This window comes from Haemorhous mexicanus, chromosome 39, assembly GCF_027477595.1.
Source record: "Haemorhous mexicanus isolate bHaeMex1 chromosome 39, bHaeMex1.pri, whole genome shotgun sequence".
In the NCBI taxonomy this organism is placed as follows: domain Eukaryota; kingdom Metazoa; phylum Chordata; class Aves; order Passeriformes; family Fringillidae; genus Haemorhous; species Haemorhous mexicanus.
The window spans coordinates 181457-201763 of NC_082379.1; the positions used below are offsets into that span (position 1 = coordinate 181457).

The window sequence follows — 20307 nt, forward strand, 5'->3', positions numbered from 1 at the left end:
GGGGATATTTTGGGGACTTTTTTGGGATTTTTTAAAAATTTTTTGGATATTTTGGGGCATTTTTGGGGGGGATTTTTGGGGGATATTTTGGGGACATTTTTTGGAATTTTTTTTCAATTTTTTGGGGGGTATTTTGGGGCATTTTTGGGTCATTTTTGGGGGACATTTTGGGGACATTTTTGGGATTTTTTTTTCTTTTTTGGGGGTTTTTTTTGGGCATTTTTGGGGGATATTTTGGGGACATTTTTGGGATTTTTTTTCAATATTTTTGGGGGCATTTTGGGGGATATTTTGGGGACATTTTTTGGGATCTTTAAAATTTTTTGGGGGGTATTTTGGGGCATTTTGGGGGACATTTTGGGAACTTTTTTGGGATTTTTGTTCTTTTTTTGGGGGCTATTTTGGGGCATTTTTGGGGCATTTTTGGGGGACATTTTGGGAACATTTTTTGGGATTTTTTTTCTTTTTTGGGGGGTATTTTGGGGCCTTTTGGGGTATATTCTGGGGACATTTTTGGGGTTTTTTTCAGTTTTTTGGAGTATCTTGGGGCATTTTTGGGCCATTTTTGGGGGATATTTTGGGGATTTTTTGGGGGATTTTTTCAATTTTGGGGTAATTTTTGGTTCATTTTTGGGGGGGATTTTTGGGGGATATTTTGGGGACATTTTTTGGGGAATTTTTTAATTTTTTTGGGCTATTTTGGGGCATTTTTGGGTATTTTTGGGGCATCTTTGGGCGGATTTTTGGGGTCTCTCTCCCCCTCCCCGCCCCACTGGGCGTGGCCTCCCTGCGCTGGCCCCGCCCCTTCTGCCGCAGCGCGGCGGCCGGAGCCGAACGGTTCCGAACGGTTCCGAGCGGTTCCGAGCGGTTCCGAACGGACCCGAAGGGCTCCGAACCGGGGTGGGGGGGGGGGAGACCCCGAGCGGAGCCGAACCCGAGCGGGGGGGCCCGAACCGAACCGAACCCGAGCGGGGGGAGCCGAGCGGAGCCGAACCGAGCCGAACCGAGCCGAACCGAGCCGAGCGGAGCCGAAGGGAGGCGCCATGGCCACCCCCACCGAGCCGGCCATGGGAGGTGGGGGGGCTGGGGGGGCGTTGGGGGTCCCGGGGGTGCCAGGGGGTGCCAGGGGGGTGCCAGGGGGTCCCAGGGGTGCCAGGTGGGTGCTGGGGGGTCCTGGGGGGGGGCATTGAGGGGTGCCAGGGGCATCCCAGGGGTGCCAGGTGGGGGCTGGGTGGGTGCTGGGGGGGTCCTGGGGGTCTTGGGTGGGTGCTGCAGGGTGCCAGGGGGGGTGCCAGGGGGTCCTGGGGGGGGCACTGGGGGGTGCCAGGGGGTCCTGGGGGGGGCACTGGGGGGTGCCAGGGGGTGCCAGGGGGTGCCGAGGGTGCTGCCGCAGGGATTTGGGGGCGCAGGTGGGTGCTGGGGTGGCACAGGTGGGCACTGCAGGGGGTGCCGGGGGTCCTGGGGGGTGCCAGGGGGTGCCAGGGGGTCCTGAGCGGGTGGCAGAGGGTGCTGGGTGGGTGCCAGGGGGTGCCAGGGGGTGCTAGGGGGTGCCGGTGCAGGGATTTGGGGTGCTGGGGTGGCACAGGTGGGCACTGCAGGGGTGCCAGGGGGTGCCAGGGGCTGTCAGTGCAGGGGTTTGGGGCGCAGGTGGGCGCTGCAGGGGCGCTGCAGGGTGCCAGGGGGTGCCAGGGAGTGCCCGGGGGTGCCAGGGGGTGCCAGGGGGCCCTGGGGGGGTGCCAGAGGGTGCTGCTGCAAAGGTTTGGGGTGCTAGGGTGGCACAGGGGAGTGCTGCAGGGGGTGCCAGGGGGTGCCAAGGGGTGCCAGGGGGTGCCAAGGGGTGCCAGGGGGGTCCTGAGCGGGTGGCAGAGGGTGCCGGTGCAGGGATTTGGGGTGCCAGGGGACCCTGGGGGGGTGCCAGGGGGTGCCAGGGGACCCTGGGGGGGTGCCAGGGGGTGCCAGGGGGACCCTGGGGGGTGGCAGAGGGCGCTGCTGCAGGGATTGGGGGGTGCTGGGGTGGCACAGGTGGGTGCCGCAGGGGCGCTGCAGGGTGCCACGGGGTGCCAGGGGGTGCCCGGGGCTGTCCGTGCAGGGGTTTGGGGCGCAGGTGGGTGCTGGGGTGGCACGGGTGGGCGCTGCAGGGGTGCCAGGGGGTGCAGGGTGGGTGCCAGGGGTGCCGGGGGTGCTGATGCAGGGATTGGGGGTGCTGGGGTGGCACAGGTGGGTGCCGCAGGGTTGCCAGGGGGTGCCAGGGGGCGCTGGGTGGGGGCAGGGTGGGCGCTGGTGGCGGGATTGGGGGTGCCAGGGGGTGCTGATGCAGGGATTTGGGGTGCCCGGGGTGCCAGGGGTGATGATGCAGGGATTGGGGGTGCCAGGGGGTGCCAGGGGGTGCCAGGGGGTGCCAGGGGGTGCTGGTGCAGAGATTGAGGGTGCCCGGGGGGCGCTGGGTGGGTGCTGAGGTCTGCTGGGTGGGTGCCAGGGGGTGCAGGATGGGTGCCAGGGGTGCCGCTGCGGGGTTTGGGGTGCCCGGGGGGCGCTGGGTGGGTGCCAGGGGGTGCCGGGTGGGTGCCAGGGGTGCCAGATGGGTTCGGGGTGCCAGAGGGTGCTGGGGGTGCAGGGTGGGTGCAGGATGGGTGCCAGGGGTGCCGCTGCGGGGTTTGGGGTGCCAGGGGTACCGGGTGGGTGCTGGGAGTGCCAGGGGTGCCGGTGCCGGGATTTGGGGTGCCAGGGGGTGCCCGGGGGTGCAGGGTGGGTGCCGGGTGGGTGCTGGGGGGTGCCAGGGGGTGCTGGGGGTGCCCGGGGGCGCCGCTGCAGGTTCGGGGTGCCAGCTGGGCACTGCAGGGCTGCCGGTGGTGCAGGGCGGGGCAGGGGTGGCACAGGTGGTGCCAGGGGGGGCAGGATGGGTGCCAGGTGGGTGCTGGGGGTGCCAGGGCAGGGGTCTGGGGTGCCAGGGGGTGCTGGGTGGGGCAGGGGTGGCACAGGTGGGTGCAGGGTGGCACTCGGGGGGTGCAGGGTGGGTGCAGGGTGGCACTCGGGGGGTCCCAGGTGGGTGTTGGGTGGCACTCGGGGGGTCCCAGGTGGGTGTTGGGTGGCACACGGGGGGTCCCAGGTGGGTGCTGCCAGGGCAGGGATTTGGGGCACGGGTGGGTGCTGCAGGCGGTGCCAGGGGGTCCTGGAGGGTGCAGGGTGGGTACCAGGGGGTGCCAGTGCCGGGATTTGCGGCGCAGGTGGGGGGCTGGGGTGGCACAGGTGGTGCTGCAGGGGGTGCCAGGGGGCGCTGGGTGGGGGGCTGGGGATCACCTCGGGGTGCCAGGGGGTGCCAGGGGGCGCTGGGTGGGGGCTGGGCGGTCCTGAGTGGGTGCCAGGGGGTGCCAAGGGTGCAGGGTGGGTGCCAAGGGTGCTGGGTGGGTGCTGTACCGGGATTTGGGGTGCAGGGTGCGTGCTCCGGGCGCTCTGGGTGGCACACGGGGGCTGCAGGGTGGGTGCTGGGGATCACCTCGGGGTGCCAGGGGGTGCCGGGGGGTGCAGGGTGGGTGCCAAGGGTGCAGTGGGTGCAGGGGGTGCAGTGGGTGCTGTACCGGGGTTTGGGGTGCAGGGTGGGTGCTCTGGGTGCTCTGGGGTGCCAGGGCAGGGATTTGGGGTGCCGGGGGTGCTGTGGGTGCTGTTCGGGGGTTTGGGGTGCAGGGTGGGTGCTGTGGGTGCAGGGTGGCACACGGTGGGTGCTGGGTGGGTGCAGTGGGTGCTGTACAGGGTTTGGGGTGCTCTGGATGCTCTGGGTGCCACACGGTGGGTGCAGGGTGGATGCTGTGGGCGCTGTGGGGTGCAGTGGGAGCTGTGGGTGCTGGGTGGCACACGGTGGGTGCTGTGGGTGCTGGGTGGCACACGGTGGGTGCTGTGGGTGCAGTGGGGTGCTGTGGGTGCCCTACCGGGGTTTGGGGTGCTGGGTGGGTGCTCTGGGTGCAGGGTGGGCGCTGTGGGTGCTGTACCAGGGTTTGGGGTGCTCTGGGGTGCCGGGGGTGCTGTGGGTGCTGGGTGGCACACGGTGGGTGCCAGTGGGTGCTCTGGGTGCTGTGGGTGCTCTGGGGTGCAGTGGGTGCTGTACCAGGGTTTGGGGTGCTGTGGGTGCAGGGTGGGTGCTGTGGGTGCTGTACCGGGGTTTGGGGTGCTCTGGGGTGCCAGGGTGGGTGCTGTGGGTGCTGTACCGGGATTTGGGGTGCTGTGGGTGCTGGGTGGGTGCTGTGGGTGCTGTACCGGGATTTGGGGTGCTGTGGGTGCAGGGTGGGTGCAGTGGGTGCTGTACCAGGATTTGGGGTGCTGTGGGTGCTCTGGGGTGCTGTGGGTGCAGGGTGGGTGCAGTGGGTGCTGTACCAGGATTTGGGGTGCTGTGGGTGCTCTGGGGTGCTGTGGGTGCAGGGTGGGTGCTGTGGGTGCAGGGTGGGTGCTGTGGGTGCAGGGTGGGTGCTGTGGGTGCTCTGGGGTGCTGTGGGTGCAGGGTGGGTGCTGTGGGTGCTGTACCGAGGTTTGGGGTGCTGTGGGTGCTCTGGGGTGCAGTGGGTGCTGTACCAGGGTTTGGGGTGCTGTGGGTGCTCTGGGGTGCAGTGGGTGCTGTACCAGGGTTTGGGGTGCTCTGGGGTGCCAGGGCAGGGCTTTGGGGTGCTGTGGGGTGTAGGGTGTTATGGGGTGCAGGGTGGGGGCGCTGTGGGTGCTGGGTGACACACGGGGGGTGCCGAGTGGGTCCCAGGTGGGGTGCTGTGGGGTGCAGTGGGGTGCAGTGGGTGCTGTACCGGGGTTTGGGGTGCAGGGTGGGTGCTGGGTGGCACACGGTGGGTGCTCTGGGTGCTGTGGGGTGCAGGGTGGGAGCTGTGGGGTGCCAGGGCAGGGATTTGGGGTGCTCTCAGTGCTCTGGGGTGCAGTGGGTGCTCTGGGTGCCGTACCGGGGTTTGGGGTGCTGTGGGTGCTGGGTGGCACGCGGGGGGTGCAGGGTGGGGTGCTGGGTGGGTGCTCTGGGTGCTGTACCGGGGTTTGGGGTGCTCTGGGTGCCCTGGGGTGCCAGGGCAGGATTTGGGGTGCTGGGTGGGTGCTGTGGGTGCTCTGGGTGGCACACGGTGGGTGCTGTTCAGGGATTTGGGGTGCAGGGTGGGTGCTCTGGGTGCTCTGGGTGCTGTACCAGGGTTTGGGGTGCTCTGGGTGCTCTGGGGTGCCAGGGCAGGGTTTGGGGTGCTGTGGGTGCTGTGGGTGCAGGGTGGGTGCCAGGGCAGGATTTGGGGTGCCGGGGGTGCTCTGGGTGCTGTGGGGTGTTATGGGGTGCCAGGGCAGGATTTGGGGTGCTGGGTGGCACACGGTGGGTGCTCTGGGTGCAGGGTGGGTGCTCTGGGCGCTCTGGGGTGCCGGTGCAGGATTTGGGGTGCAGGGTGGGTGCTGCAGGGCTCGGGGTGCTGCAGGGTGGGCGCTGGGGGTGCCAGGGCGGGGTTTGGGGTGCAGGGGGTGCCGTGGGGTGCAGGGTGGGTGCCAGGGCAGGATTTGGGGTGCTGTGGGTCCTGTGGGTGCAGGGTGGGTGTTATGGGGTGCTTTGGGTGCTGGGGCAGGATTTGGGGTGCTGGGGGGTGCCAGGGCAGGGTTTGGGGTGCTTTGGGTGCTGTGGGGTGTTATGGGGTACCAGGGCAGGATTTGGGGTGCCAGGGGGTGCAGGGTGGGTGCCAGGGGTGTCGGTGTCGGGATTTGGGGTGCTGGGGGGTGCCCGGGGATGCAGGGTGGGTGCTGGGGGTGCAGGGTGGGTGCCAGGGCAGGATTTGGGGTGCAGGGGGGTCCTGTGGGGTGCAGGGGGTGCTGTGGGGTGCTGGGGGGTGCCAGGGCAGGGTTTGGGGTGCCAGGGCAGGATTTGGGGTGCTGGGGGGTGCTGTGGGGCGCTGTGGGGTGCCAGGGCAGGATTTGGGGCGCTGTGGGGTGCAGGGTGGGTGCCAGGGCAGGATTTGGGGTGCCAGGGCAGGGTTTGGGGTGCTGGGGGGTGCCAGGGCAGGATTTGGGGTGCCAGGGCAGGATTTGGGGTGCTGGGGGGTGCCAGGGCAGGATTTGGGGTGCCAGGGCAGGATTTGGGGCGCAGTGGGTGCTGTGGGGTGCCAGGGCAGGGGTTTGGGGTGCCAGGGCAGGATTTGGGGCGCTGTGGGTCCCGTGGGGGTCCCCGCTGGGTCCCGGGAGGTGCCCCGGGGGGGGAGGAAAGGTTGGGGGAGGGGCTCAGGGGGTGCCGAACAATTCCCCAATTCCCGGAACCCCGAATTCCCCCCCCAAAAACCCCAAATTCCCCAAAAAACCCCCCCGGATTTCCCCAAAACCCCAAAAACCCGGATTTCCCAAAAAAAAGGGAATTTCCCCAAAAAATCCCGAATTCCCAAAAAAGCCCAAACTCCATAAAAAACCCAAATTCCAAAAAAAACACAAATACCCCCCAAAAAACTTCGAATTTCCCCCAAAAATCCCGAATTCCCAAAAAAGCCCAAATTCCCCCCAAGAAACCCAAATTCCTAAAAAAAACCCAAACCCCGAATTCCCCAAAAAAGCCCAAATTCCATAAAAAACCCCAAATCCCCAAAAAACCACAAATACCCCCAAAAAACTTCGAATTTCCCCCAAAAACCCCAAATTCCCCAAAAAAACCTGAATTCCCAAAAATCCTAAATTCCCCCCCCTAAAAACCCCAAATTCCCAAAAATCCCGAATTCCCAAAAATCCCAAATTTCCAAAAAACCCTAAATTCCCCCAAATCCCCCAAAATCTCCCCAATTCCCCTCAAAATCCCTCAAAATTCCCCAATTTCCCCCAAAATTTCCCCAAAATTCCCCCAAATTTTCCCATTTCCCCCCAAAATTCCTCAAATTTCCCCCAAAATTCCCCAAAATTCCCCCCAAAATTCCCCCAAAAGTCACCAAAAATTCCCAAAATTTCCCAAAAATTCCCCAATTTCCCTCCCAAAATTTCCCAAATTCCCCCAAAATTCCCCAAATTTTCCCATTTCCCCCCAAATTTCCCCAATTTCCCTCCCAAAATTCCCCAAAATCCCCCAAAATTCCCCAATTCCCCCAAAATTCCTCAAATTCCCCTCAAAAATTACCCCAAATTTCCCCAAATTTTCCCATTTTCCCCCCAAATTCCCCAAATTCCCCGAAAATTCCCCAAATTTTCCCATTCCCCCCCATATTTCCCCAATTTCCCTCCCAAAATTCCCCAAATTTCTCCGATTTTTCCCCAAATTCCCTCAAAATTCTTAAAATTTCCCCGAATTCCCCCCAAAATCTCAAAAAAAATCCCCCAAATTGTCCCAAAAATCCCCAAAATCCCCCAAAATCTCCCCCAAATCCCCGATTTCCCTCCCGAATGTCCCAAATTCCCGATTTTCCCTTGCAGAGGCTGCGCGGGCCCGGGAGCCCTTCCACTACGGTGAGGGGACTGGGGGGGCTGGGGGGAAATTTGGGGGAATTTGGGGGAGTTTTGGGGAATTTTGGGGAATTTTGGGGAATTTTGGGAGGGAAATTGGGGAATTTTGGGGAAATTTTGGGAATTTTTGGGGAGTTTTTTGGGGATTTTGAGGAATTTTTTTTGGATTTTGGGGAATTTTGTGGAATTTTGGGAATTTTTTTGGGAATTTTGGGGAAATTTTGGGGAATTTTTGGAAATTTTGGGAAAATTTGGGGGAATTTTTTGGGGATTTTGGGGAATTTTGGGGAATTTTGGGAATTTTGGGGGAATTTTGGGGAATTTTGGGAGGGAAATTGGGGAATTTTTGGGAAATTTTGGGGAATTTTGGGGAAATTTTGGGAATTTTTGGGGAATTTTTGGGGGATTTTGAGGAATTTTGGGGAATTTTGGGAATTTTGGGGAAATTTTGGGGAATTTTTTGGGGATTTTGAGAAATTTTGGGGAATTTTGGGAATTTTGGGGAAATTTTGGGGAATTTTTTGGGGAATTTTGGGGAATTTTGGGGAAATTTTGGGGAATTTTTTGGGGAATTTTGGGGAATTTTGGGGGAAATTTGGGGGGAATTTTGAGGAATTTTGGGGAATTTTGGGGAATTTTTTGGGAATTTTGGGAATTTTGGGGAAATTTTGGGCAATTTTTTTGGGAATTTTGGGAATTTTTGGGGAGTTTTGGGGAATTTTGGGGGAAGAATTGGGGAATTTTGGAATTTTTGGGAATTTTGGGAAGTTTTGGGGAATTTGGGGGAATTTGGGGAGAAATTTGAGGAATTTCGGGGGGGAATTTTGGGGAATTTTGGAGGAATTTTTGGGAGGGAAATTGGGGAATTTTTGGGAAATTTTGGGAATTTTTGGTGAATTTTGGGGAATTTTTGGTGAATTTTGGGGGGAATTTTGGGGAATTTTTGGGGAATTTTGGGGAATTTCTGGGGAATTTTGAGGACTTTTGGGAATTTTGGGGGGGAATTTTGGGAATTTGGGGGAATTTTGGGGAATTTTGGGAATTTTGGGGGAATTTTGGGGAATTTTGGGAGGGAAATTGGGGAATTTTTGGGAAATGTTGGGAATTTTTGGGGAGTTTTGGGGAATTTTGGGGAATTTTGAGGAATTTCTGGGGAATTTTGTGGAATTTTGGGAATTTGGGGGGGAATTTTGGGAATTTGGGGGAATTTTGGGGAATTTTTGGGGAATTTTGGGGAATTTTGTGGGAATTTGGGGGGAGAATTGGGGAATTTTGGAAATTTTGGAGAATTTTTGGGGGGAAATCTGGGCAATTTTTGGGGGGAAATTGGGAAATTTGGGAAAAATTTGGGGAATTTGGGGCAATTTTGGGGTAATTTGAGGGGGGAAATTGGGGAATTTTGGGGGGAATTTGGGGGAAATTTGGGGAATTTTTGGGGGAATTTTGGGGACCTTTGGGGAAATATTTTTTGATTTTGGGGCGATTTTGGGGAGATTTGGGCTTTGGGGGGATTTTTTTTGGAATTCGGGGAATTTTGAGGGATTTGTTTTTAATTTTGGGGGAACTTTGGGGAGATTTTGGGGGGATTTGAGGAGAATTCGGGGAATTTGGGGGGAATTTTTTAAATTTTGGGAATTTTAGGTTCAATTTTGGGGGAGATTTTGGGGTTTTTTGGTGCATTTTGGGCTTTTGGAGTGATTTTTTGGGGGGTTTTGGGGTGCCCGGGGGTTTTGGGGGGCGGGGAGTTCATTTCTGCGGGTGCTGAGGGCGGTTTTGGGTTGATTTCGGGGCTTTTTGGGGGTGCCCAGATTACGAATCGCTGCGGCTGGCGGGGCTGATCCTGAGCATCGTCATGTTCGTGCTGGGGGTGCTGATCGCCCTCAGTGAGTCACCCCCAAAATCCCCGCCCCAAAAACCCCCCCGGGAACCCCAAAAATCCCCCAAAACCGCCCCAAAAAACCCCAAAATACCAAGTCCCAAAACCCCACCAAACCCCCCAAAAATGCCCCAAAAATCCCCACCCCAAAACAGCCCCGAGACCCGAAAAAATCCCCCAAATCGCCCCAAAAATCCCCAAAAATCTCGAGCCCAAAAACCCCCCCAAAACCCCCCAAATCCCCCAAAACCGCCCCAAAAATCCCCTAAAAATCTCGAGCCCCAAAACCCCCCCAAACTCCCCAAATCATCCAAAACCGCCCCAAAACCCCCAAAAATCTCGAGCCCCAAAACCCCAACAAATCCCCCAAAACCGCCCCAAAAATCTCAAGCTCAAAAACCCCACTAAACCCCCCAAAAGTCCCCCAAAACCGCCCCAAAACCGCCCCGAAAACCACCAAAAATCCCGAGCCCAAAACCACCAAAAAATCCCCCAAAAGTGCCCCAAAAATCCCCACCCCAAAACCCCCCCGGGACCCCCAAAAATCCCCCAAAACCGCCCCAAAAATCCCCCAAAATCTCAAGCCCCAAAACCGCACCAAACCCCCCAAAAGTGCCCCAAAAATCCGCACCCCAAAACAGCCACGAGACCCGAAAAAATCCCCCAAATCGCCCCAAAAATCCCCCAAAATCCCGCACCCTAAACCCCCCTCCCAAACTCCCCAAAAATCCCCCAAAACCGCCCCAAAAACCCCCCAAAATCTCGAGCCCAAAACCCCACCAAACTCCCCAAAAATCCCCAAAAACCCCCCAAAATCTCGAGCCCAAAACCCCAACAAACCCCGCAAAAATGCCCCAAAAATCCCCACCCCAAAACAGCCCTGAGACCCGAAAAAATCCCCCAAAACCGCCCCAAAAATCCCCAAAAATCTCGAGCCCAAAAAACCCTCCAAATCCCTCAAAACCGCCCAAAAATCCCCCAAAAATCTCGAGCCCAAAACCACCAAAAAATCCCCCAAATGTGCCCCAAAAATCCCCACCCCAAAACCCCCCCGGGACCCCCAAAAATTTCCCCAAACCGCCCCAGAAATCCCCAAAAATCTCGAGCCCAAAACCCCACCAAACCCCCCAAAACCGCCCCAAAAACCCCCAAAAATCCCGGACCCTAAAAACCCCCCCAAACTCCCCAAATCCCCCAAAACCGCCCCAAAAATCCCCAAAAATCTCAAACTCAAAACCCCCCCAAACCCTCCCAAAAACCCCCACCCCAAAACCTCCCCGGGACCCCAAAAATCCCCCAAAACCGCCCCAAAAACCCCCCAAAATCTCAAGCCCCAAAACCCCACCAAACCCCCCAAAAGTGCCCCAAAAATCCCCACCCCAAAACAGCCCCGAGACCCCCAAAAATCCCCCAAAACCGCCCCAAAAATCTCAAGCCCCAAAACCCCAACAAATCCCCCAAATGTGCCCCAAAATCTCAAGCCCAAAAACCCCACTAAACCCCCCAAAAATCCCCACCCCAAAACCTCCCCGGGACTCCCAAAAATCCCCCAAAGCCGCCCCAAAAACCCCCAAAAATCTCAAGCCCAAAACCCCCCCAAACTCCCCCAAAATCCCCCCAAACCGCCCCAAAAATCCCCAAAAATCCCGCACCCTTAACCCCCCCAAACTCCCCAAAAATCCCCCAAAACTGCCCCAAAAATGCCCAAAATCCCGGACCCTAAAACCCCCCCCAAACTCCCCAAACCCCCCAAAACCGCCCTAAAAATCCCCGCCCCAAAACCCCCCCGGCCAAAACCCCCCCGGGACCCCAAAATCCTCCCCCGGACCCTTCCCAAAAACCCCCAAAAATCCCGACCCCAAAATCCTCCCCAAACCCAAAAAAGATCGCCCAGAAGTGCCCCAAAAACCCAAAAAATCCCGACCCCAAAAACTCCCCAGAACCCCAAAAATTTCCCCCAAAAATCTCCCCAAAAACACCAAAAATTCCTGAACCCCAAAAGCAGCCCCGGAACCCCAAAAATTTCCCAAAAAAATCCCTCAAAAGTGCCCCAAAAAACCTAAAAAATCCCGACCCCAAAACCCCCCTGGGACCCCAAAAATCTCCCCAAAAACACCAAAAATTCCCGACCCCAAAACCCCCCCGGGACCCCAAAATCCCTGACCCCAAATGGCCCCAAAAACCCAAAAAATCCTGACCCCAAAAACCCCCAAAAATCTCCCAAAACTGCCCCAAAAACCCCAAAAATCCCGACCCCAAAACCGCCAAAAATCTCCCCAAACCGCCCCCAAAACCCCAAAAATCCCGAATCCCAAAAACCTCCCAATAACCCCCAAAACTGCCCCAAAAGTCCGAAAAATTCCCGACCCCAAACCCCTCTTGGGACCCCAAAAAATCTCCCCAAAAACCCCAAAAATTCCCGATCCCAAAACCCCCCCAGAACCCCAAAAATTTCCCCCCAAAAATTTCCCCAAAGTGCCCCAAAAACCCCAAAAATTCCCGATCCCAAAACCCCCCCGGGACCCCAAAATTCCCGACCCCAAACTGCCCCAAAAACCCCAAAAAATCCCGACCCCAAAATCCTCCCCAAACCCAAAAAATATCACCCAAAAGTGCCCCAAAAACCCAAAAAATCCCGACCCCAAAAACTCCCCAGAACCCCCAAAATTTCCCCAAAAATCTCCCCAAAAACACCAAAAATTCCTGAACCCCAAAAGCAGCCCCGGAACCCCAAAAATTTCCCAAAAAATCCCTTAAAAGTGCCCCAAAAAACCCAAAAATTCCGACCCCAAAACCCCCCCGGGACCCCAAAATCCCTGACCCCAAATGGCCCCAAAAACCCAAAAATTCCTGAACCCCAAAAACCCCCAAAAATCTCCCAAAACTGCCCCAAAACCCCCAAAAATCCCGACCCCAAAACCCCCCCAGAACCCCAAAAATTCCCCCAAAATCCCAAAATTTCCCCAAAAAAAATCCCCCAAATTTCCCCAAAATTCCCCAAAAATCCCCCCAAAAAAACCCAAAAAATCCCCAAAATTCCCCTAAAAAAATCCCAAAAATTCCTAAAAATTTCCCTAAAAATTCCCCAAAAATTCCTAAAAATTCCCGCAAATTCCAAAAAAAATCCCCCCCAAAAATCCCCCAAAATTTCTCTAAAATCCCCAAAATTTCCCCAAAATTCCCCAAAATTCCTATTTCGACCCCCAAAAAATCCCCTTTGAACCCCCAAAATCCCAAAAAAGTCCCAAAAAACTCCCAAAATCCCCCGAACTTCCCCAAAATCCCCTGAAATTCTCCCAAATTCCCCCAAAAAATCCCCTAAAAATCCCCTAAAATTCCCAAATTCCCCAAAAATCTCCTCCAAAATTCCCCCAAATTCCCCAAATTCCCCAAATTCCCCAAATTCCCCAAATTCCCCCAATTTTGGGGTTCCCCTCCCGACCCCGAATTCTCTCCCCAGGTAAGAAATTCAAGTGCAAAAAGGCCGAGCCCAGGTGAGACCCCAAAAAACCCCAAAAACCCCAAAAACCCAAAAATCCGAAATTTGGGGACCCCAAAAACCCAAAAACCCAAAAATCCCAAATTTGGGGCACCCAAAAACCCTCAAAACCCCAAAAATCCCAAATTAGGGGACCCCAAAACCCAAAAACCCCTAAAAACCCAAATTTGGGGCACCCAAAAATCCCAAATTGAGGGACCCCAAAAACCCCAAAAATCCCAAATTTGGGGCACCCCCAAAATTCCCCCAGAACCCCCAAAAAATCCCCAAATCTGGTGACCCAAAAATCCCAAAAACCCCAAATTTGGGAATCCCAAAAAGTCCCAAATTTGGGGACCCCCAAAAACCCAAAAATCCCAAATTTGGTAACCCCAAAATCACAAATATTCCCAAATTTGGGGACCCCCAAAATCCCAAAAAATCCCAAACCTGGTGACCCCAAAATCCCAAAAAATCCCCAAATCTGGTGACTCCAAAAACCCAAAAATCCCAAATTTGGGGCACCAAAAATCCAAAAATTCCCAAATTTGGTGACCCCAAAACCCCAAAAATCCCAAATTTGGGGCACCAAAAAACCCAAAAATCCCCAAATTTGGGGACCCCTAAAACCCCAAAAAATCCCAAAATCTGGCGACCCCAAAATCCAAAAAAAAAAAAAAAAAAAAAAAAATTTGGGCACCCCAAAAATCCCAAAAATTCCCAAATTTGGGGACCCCAAAATCCCAAAAAATCCCAAATTTGGGAACCCCAAAAGTCCCAAATTTGGGACTTCTCCCCCCCAAAAAAATCCCCAAAATTTTGGGAACCCCCAAAATGTCAAGAACCCCAAAATCCCCAAAATTTGGGGAGCCCTGAACCCCAAATTTGGGATCCCCGACCCCAAAAATTTGGGGGAACCCCAGAATTTGGGACTCCCAAAATCCCAAAAATTTGGGGACCCCAAAATCCAAAACTCCCAAAATTTGGAATCCCCGACCCCAAAAATTTGGAAAACCCCAAAATTCCCCAAAATTTGGGGAGCCCTGAACCCCAAATTTGGGATCCCCGACCCCCAAAAATTTGGGGAGCCCCAAAAATTTGGAGAAACCCCAAAAAAATCAGAAAAAATTTGGGGAAAATCCCCCAAAATTTGGGGATCCCAAAATCCAAAACCCCCAAAATTCGGGACCCTCAGAGCCCAAAAATTTGGGAATTCCCCAAAATCCCCAAAATTTGGGGAACCCCGAGTCCCAAATTTGGGATCCCCGACCCCAAAAATGTGGGGGAACCCCAGAATTTGGGACTCCCAAAATCCCAAAAATTTGGGGACCCCAAAATCCAAAACTCCCAAAATTTGGAATCCCCGACCCCAAAAATTTTTGGAAAACCCCAAAATCCCCAAAATTTGGGGAACCCCGAGTCCCAAATTTGGGATCCCCGACCCCAAAAATTCGGGGAGCCCCAAAAATTTGGGGAAGCCCCAAAAAATTCCCAAAAAATTTGGGGAAAATCCCCAAAAATTTGGGGATCCCAAAATCCAAAACCCCCAAAATTCGGGACCCTCAGAGCCCAAAAATTGGGAAAATCCCAAAAATCCCCAAAATTTTGGAAAATCCCAAATCCCCCAAAATTTGGGGAGCCCTGAACCCCAAATTTGGGATCCCCGACCCCAAAACTTTGGGGGAATTTTGGGATTTTGGGGCTCCCTGACCCCTCCCCCTCTCCCGCAGCGCCCCCGAGGCCGCCAAGAGCCCCCGTGAGAAACGGCCGGAAAATTCCGGAATGGCGGGAAAATTCGGGGGAATTCGGGAAAAATTGGGGAAAATTGGGAAAAATTGGGGAAATTTGGGGGAAATTTGAGAAAAATTGGGGGGATTTTGGGAAAAATTGGGGAAAATTTGGGGATTTTGGGGGGGATTTTGGGGAAATTTTGGGAGGATTTTGGGGGATTTTGGGAAATATTTGGGAAAATTTGGGGGATTTGGGGGAATTTGGGGGAATTTGGGAATTTGGGGGATTTGGGGGAAATTTGGGAAAAATTGGGGGAAATTTGGGGATTTTTGGGGGGATTTTGGAGGGAATTTGGGGAGAATTTTGGGGGATTTTGGGAAATATTTGGGAAAATTTGGGAGAATTTTGGGGGATTTGGGGGAATTTTGGGGGAAATTTTGGGGGAATTTTGGGGGATTTGGGGGAATTTTGGGGGAAATTTTGGGGGAATTTTGGGAGAATTTTGGGGGAATTTTGGGAGAATTTTGGGGAAATTTTGGGGGATTTGGGAGAATTTTGGGGGAAATTTTGGGAGAATTTTGGGGGAATTTTGGGAGAATTTTGGGAGAATTTTTTGGGAATTTTGGGGGAAATTTGGGGAAACTTCTTGGAAAATTTGGGAGGAATTTGGGAAATTTTGGGGGGAATTTTGGGGGGAATTTGGGGAATTTTTGGGGGATTTTGGGGAAAACGCTCAGGATTTTAGGGGAAATTTTGGGGGAGAATTTGGGGAGATTTTGGGAAATTTTGGGGGAAAATTTTGGGAGGATTTTGGGAAAATTTGGGGAATTTTGGGGAAAATTTGGGAAACTCTTGGGCAAAATTGGGGGAATTTTGGGGAGAATTTGGGGAAAATTTGGGAAATTTTGAGGGAAATTATGGGAATTTTGGGAAAATTTTGGGGGAAAATTTGGAAGGATTTTGGGGAAATTTGGGGAAATTTTGGGAGAAATTTTGGGAAAATTTGGGAGAGATTTTGGGGGGATTTTGGGGAGATTTGGGGAAATTTTGGGAATTTTGGGGGCATTTTGGGGGAAATTTTGGGGGAAATTTTGGGGGGATTTTTTTGGGAGGATTTTGGGAAAATTTGGGGGAATTTGGGGAAAATTTGGGAGAAAATTTTGGGGGAAATTTGGGGAATTTTGAGGAAAATTTGGGAGGAATTTTGGGGGGATTTGGGGGAAAATTTGGGGAATTTCTGGGAAAAATTGGGGAACTTGGGGGGAAATTTTGGGAGAAAATTTTGGGAAATTTCAGGGAATTTTGGGGGGATTTTGGGGAAAATTTGGGAAAATTTGGGGAATTTTGGGCAAATTTTGGGGGAATTTTTTGGAAATTTTAGGGAAAATTATGGAAATTTTAGGAGAAATTTTGGGGAAAATTTTGAGAGAATTTGGGGAAAATTTTGGGGAAAATTTTAGGGGAATTTTGGGGGAATTTGGGAAATTTCAAGAGAAATTTGGGGGAAATTCTGGGAATTTTCGGGGGAATTTGGGAGGAATTTTGGGGGAATTTGGGGGAGTTTTTGGAAACTTTGGGGGAAATTTTGGGGAGGATTTTATTTTTAATTTCGGGGATTTTGGGGGGAATTTTTGGGGGAATTTTTTGGGTTTTCGGGGGATTTTTAAGGGGATTTGGGGGGATTTTTGGGAAATTTTGGGGGATTTTGGGAATTATTGGGGAATTTCGGGGATTTGCTTGGGATTTTGGGGGGTTTGAGGGGATTTTGGGGAGAAATTTGGGAATTTTGGGGGAAACTTTGGGGGGTTTGGGGGATTCAAGGGAATTTTTGGGGGAATTTGGGGCTTTAAAGAGAAATTTTGGGGGGAATTTTGGGGAATTTCATTGGAATTTTGGGGGTTCAAAGGGGATTTTGGGGCAATTTTGGGGATTTTTTAGGATATTTGGGAGGATTTTGGAATTTTTGGGGGGATTTTGGGGGTTTAAAGGGGATTTTGTGGGGAATTTGGGAGATTTTGGGGAATTTGGGGGGATTTTGGAAGGATTTTTGGAATTTATTTGGGATTTTGGGCGGAATTTTGGGGGAAATTTTGGGGGGATTTTGGGGGCGATTTTGGGGGAAATTTTGGGGGAATTTTGGGTTTTTTCAGGGGATTTTTGAGGTGATTTTTGGGGAGAAATTTGGGGGATTTCTTTTAAATTTTGGGGGGAATTTTGGGGAAATTTTAAGGAATTTTATGTTGTTTTTTTTTTTTTAATTTTTGGTGGATTTTTAAAGGAATTTTGGGGGATTTCTAATTTTTGGGGTTTTTTTAAATTTGGAAGATTTTTAAGGGAATTTTTGGGATTTTTTTTAATTTTGGGGGATTTTTTTTGGGATTTCTGGGGTGGATTTTGGGAATTATTGGGGAAATTTGGGGAGATTTTGAAAATTTGAGGGGATTTTTTTTAAATTCGGGGAAAATTTTGAGGGATTCTGGTTTTTTTTTAATTTTTTAGATATTTTTTAAAATTTTGAGAGAATTTGGGGGGATTTTGGTAAATATTGGGGAAATCTGGGGGGTTTTCGAGGAAATTGGGGGGAATTTTGGGGGTTTTGAAGGGGATATTTGGGGGATTTTAAAAAATTTGGGAAATTTGGGGATTTTGGGGACTTTTATTTTTATTTTTGGGATAATTTTGGGGAATTTTGGGGGGATTTTTGGGGAAATTTTGGGAGATTCTTTAAATTTTGGGATTTTTTTTAAATTTTGGAGAATTTGGGGAGTTTTGAGAAAGGATTTGGGACAATTTGGGGGAAAATTTGGGGCCGAATTTTTAATTTTCGGGGGGAAAATTTGGGGTTTTTTTTGGAAAACTTCGGGATTTTCTCGGGAATTCCCCCAAATCCCAAATTTTTGTGCGGAAATCCCCAATTCCCCCCAAATTTGGGGCAATTTTCGGCATTTTCGGGACTTTTTTTTATTTTAATTTCGCAGCTCCCGCGGCCTCGGCGTAGCCCCGCCCCCCCCGGAATGAAGCCCCGCCCACGCGGATGAAGCCCCGCCCACCCGGGCTAAGCCCCGCCCCCAGTGCATGAAAAACCCCCCCAAAACCAAAAATTTGGGGGGAAATTTGGGGGACCCCCCCCCTGCACGGAGCCAAGGACCCCCAAAAACCCCAAAAAACCCCAAAAAACCCCAAAAAAACCCCAAATTTTGGGGTCCCTCCCCCCCTTTGGAGCCCCCCAAAAATCGGGGACCCCTCCCCCACCCCCCTCCAGCACTCGGGACCCCCCCAAAAAAAAATTTGGGGGGACCCTCCCTCTAGAAATGCACTTTCTCACCTGGGAGAGCCCCAAAAATTTGGGGACCCCCCCCCAAAAATGCACTTTGAGATCGGGGACACCCCGAAAATAAATTGGGGACCCCCCCCCAAAAAAAAAAAATAAAACCCGAAATTCAGGGGAACCCCCCCCTCCCCAAAAAATTGGGGACCCCAAAAATTTTGGGGACCCCCCCCGGCCCAAACCTCCCCAAAAATTGGGGGGGGACCCCAAAAATTGGGGGGGAGACCCCAAAAAGGGGACCCCAAAAATTGGGGGGGGACCCCAAGAAAAGGGGGAGGAGCCCAAGGGGGGGGAGGGGAGGGTTTGGGGTCCCCCCCCCGCGGATTTTTGGGGTCCCCAAAATTGTTGGGGTCCCCCCCCCCGGAGCGGAATAAAGGAGAGGTTTGGGAACGGCCGCTGGGGGCGCTCTGGGACTCGCGGGAAAGCCCCAAAAAACCCCAAAATCGCCCCAAAATTCCCTCCCCAAAATGACCCGAAATGGAAAAAAACAATTCATAAAAATTCCAGGAAAATAAAAAAAATTTCGGAAAATTCCCCCGAAATTCCCCAAAAAAATCCCAAAAATTCCCCCAAAATTCCCCCGAAATCCCCCAAAAAAATCCCAAAAATCCCCCAAAAAATCCCAAAAATCCCCCAAAATCCCCCCAAAAATCCCAAAAATCCCCCCAAAAAATCCCCAAAATCCCCCCAAAAAAATCCCAAAAATCCCCCCAAAAAATCCAAAAAATCCCCCCAAAAAAATCCCAAAAATCCCTCAAAAAATCCCAAAAATCCCCCCCAAAAAATCCCAAAAATCCCCCAAAAAATCCCAAAAATCCCCCCAAAAAATCCCAAAAATTCCTCAAAAAAATTCCCCAAACTTAAAAAATTTCCCCTTAAAAATTCCCCCCAAAATCGCCAAAAATAAAAAAAAAAAAAATTCATAAAAATTCCTGGAAAATAAAAAAAAAAAAAATTCCCGAAAAATTTCCACCCAAAATTGCAAAAAATCCCCAAATTGTCCCAAAAATTCCCAAAAATATCCCAAAATCCCCCCAAAATTCCCTCCCCAAAATCACGGAAAAATGAAAAAAAATTTCATAAAAATTCCAGGAAAATAAAAAAAAATCCCGAAAATTTCCCCCCACAAAAATTCCCCAAAATTGCCCCAAAAATTCCCAAAAATATCCCCAAATTCCCCCCCAAAATTCCCTAAAATTATCAAAAAAAACCCCCCTAAAAATTCCCTCCAAAATTCCCAAATTTTGCCCCCAAATCCCCCAAAATTTTTAAAAAAATTTTTTAAATTCCTGGAAAATTAAAAAAAAAAAATCCCTAAATATTCATCTGAAATTCCCCCCAAAATTCCCCAAAATTCCCCAAAAAATTCTCAGAAAAAATCCCCAAAATTTACAAAAATTTCCCCAAAAATTCCCCCAAAAATCCCCAAAAATTAAAAAAAAAATCCCAAAAAATTTAAAAAATAATCCCGAAAAATTCCCCCAAAATTCCCCAAAATTTCCCCCAAATCTCCCATAAAATTCCCCCCAAATTTTTTCACAAATCCCCCCAAAATCTCCCAAAATTTTCTCCAAAATTCTCCAAAAAAATCAACTGAAATTCCAAAAAAATTCCTCCCAAAAATCCTCAAAAATTCCTCAAAAAATTCCCCCAAAATTCCCCCCCAAAAAGCCCCAAAATTCTCCCCAAATTCCCGAAATTTCCCCCAAAAATTTCGCCCCAAATGCCCCAAAATTGGCCCCAAATCCCCAAAATCCGAACCCGGGATCCCCCAAAATTCAAAGAAATTCCCCAAAATTCCCAAAATTCCACCTGGGACCCCCCAAAATCTCAAAATTCCCCCAAAAATCCTCCAAAAAAATCCCCACAATTCCCAAAAGTTCCAAAAACTTCAAAAAATTCCCAAAAATTCCCCAAAATCCCAACCCGGGACTCCCCAAATCCCCCCAAAATTCCCAAATTCCACCTGAGACCCCAAAAATTCCCCAAAATTTCCCCCAAATCCCAACCCTGAACCCCAAAATTCCCCAAAATTCCAAAAATTTCCCCCAAATTTAAAACCCAGGACCCCCAAATTCCCCAAAATTCCCCAAAATTCTCCCAAAATCCAAAAAATTCCCCCTAAATTAAAAAAAATTCCCCCAAAATTCTCCAAATTTTCCCCCCAGATCCCCAAAATTCCAACCCAGAGTCCCCAAAATTCCACCGGACCCCCCAAATTCCCCAAATCCCAACCTGGGAGCCCCCAAAATTCCACCTCAGACCTCAAAAATTCCCCCAAAATGAACTCGGGACCCCCCAAAATTGCCCCAAATTCCCAAAATTCCACCCAGAACCCCCAAATTCCCCCAAAATTCCCCCAGAAATCCCCGACAATTCCCCCCAAAATTCCCCCAGATTCCCCCAAAATTCCCCAAATCCCAACCCAGGACCCCCAAAATTCCCAAATTCCCACCCGGGACCCCCCAA

The 20307-nt window shown here is 51.9% G+C and overlaps 1 long non-coding RNA gene across 1 annotated transcript; it reads left to right on the forward strand.

Moving 5' to 3' along the window:
• Positions 1-815: 815 nt before the first annotated feature.
• LOC132341375 (uncharacterized) lies at positions 816-18028 on the forward strand. The gene is made up of 6 exons (XR_009490165.1): positions 816-1074; positions 7396-7428; positions 9234-9308; positions 12762-12795; positions 14510-14535; positions 17489-18028. It is a non-coding gene; the product is annotated as an uncharacterized LOC132341375 (long non-coding RNA).
• Positions 18029-20307: the final 2279 nt, after the last annotated feature.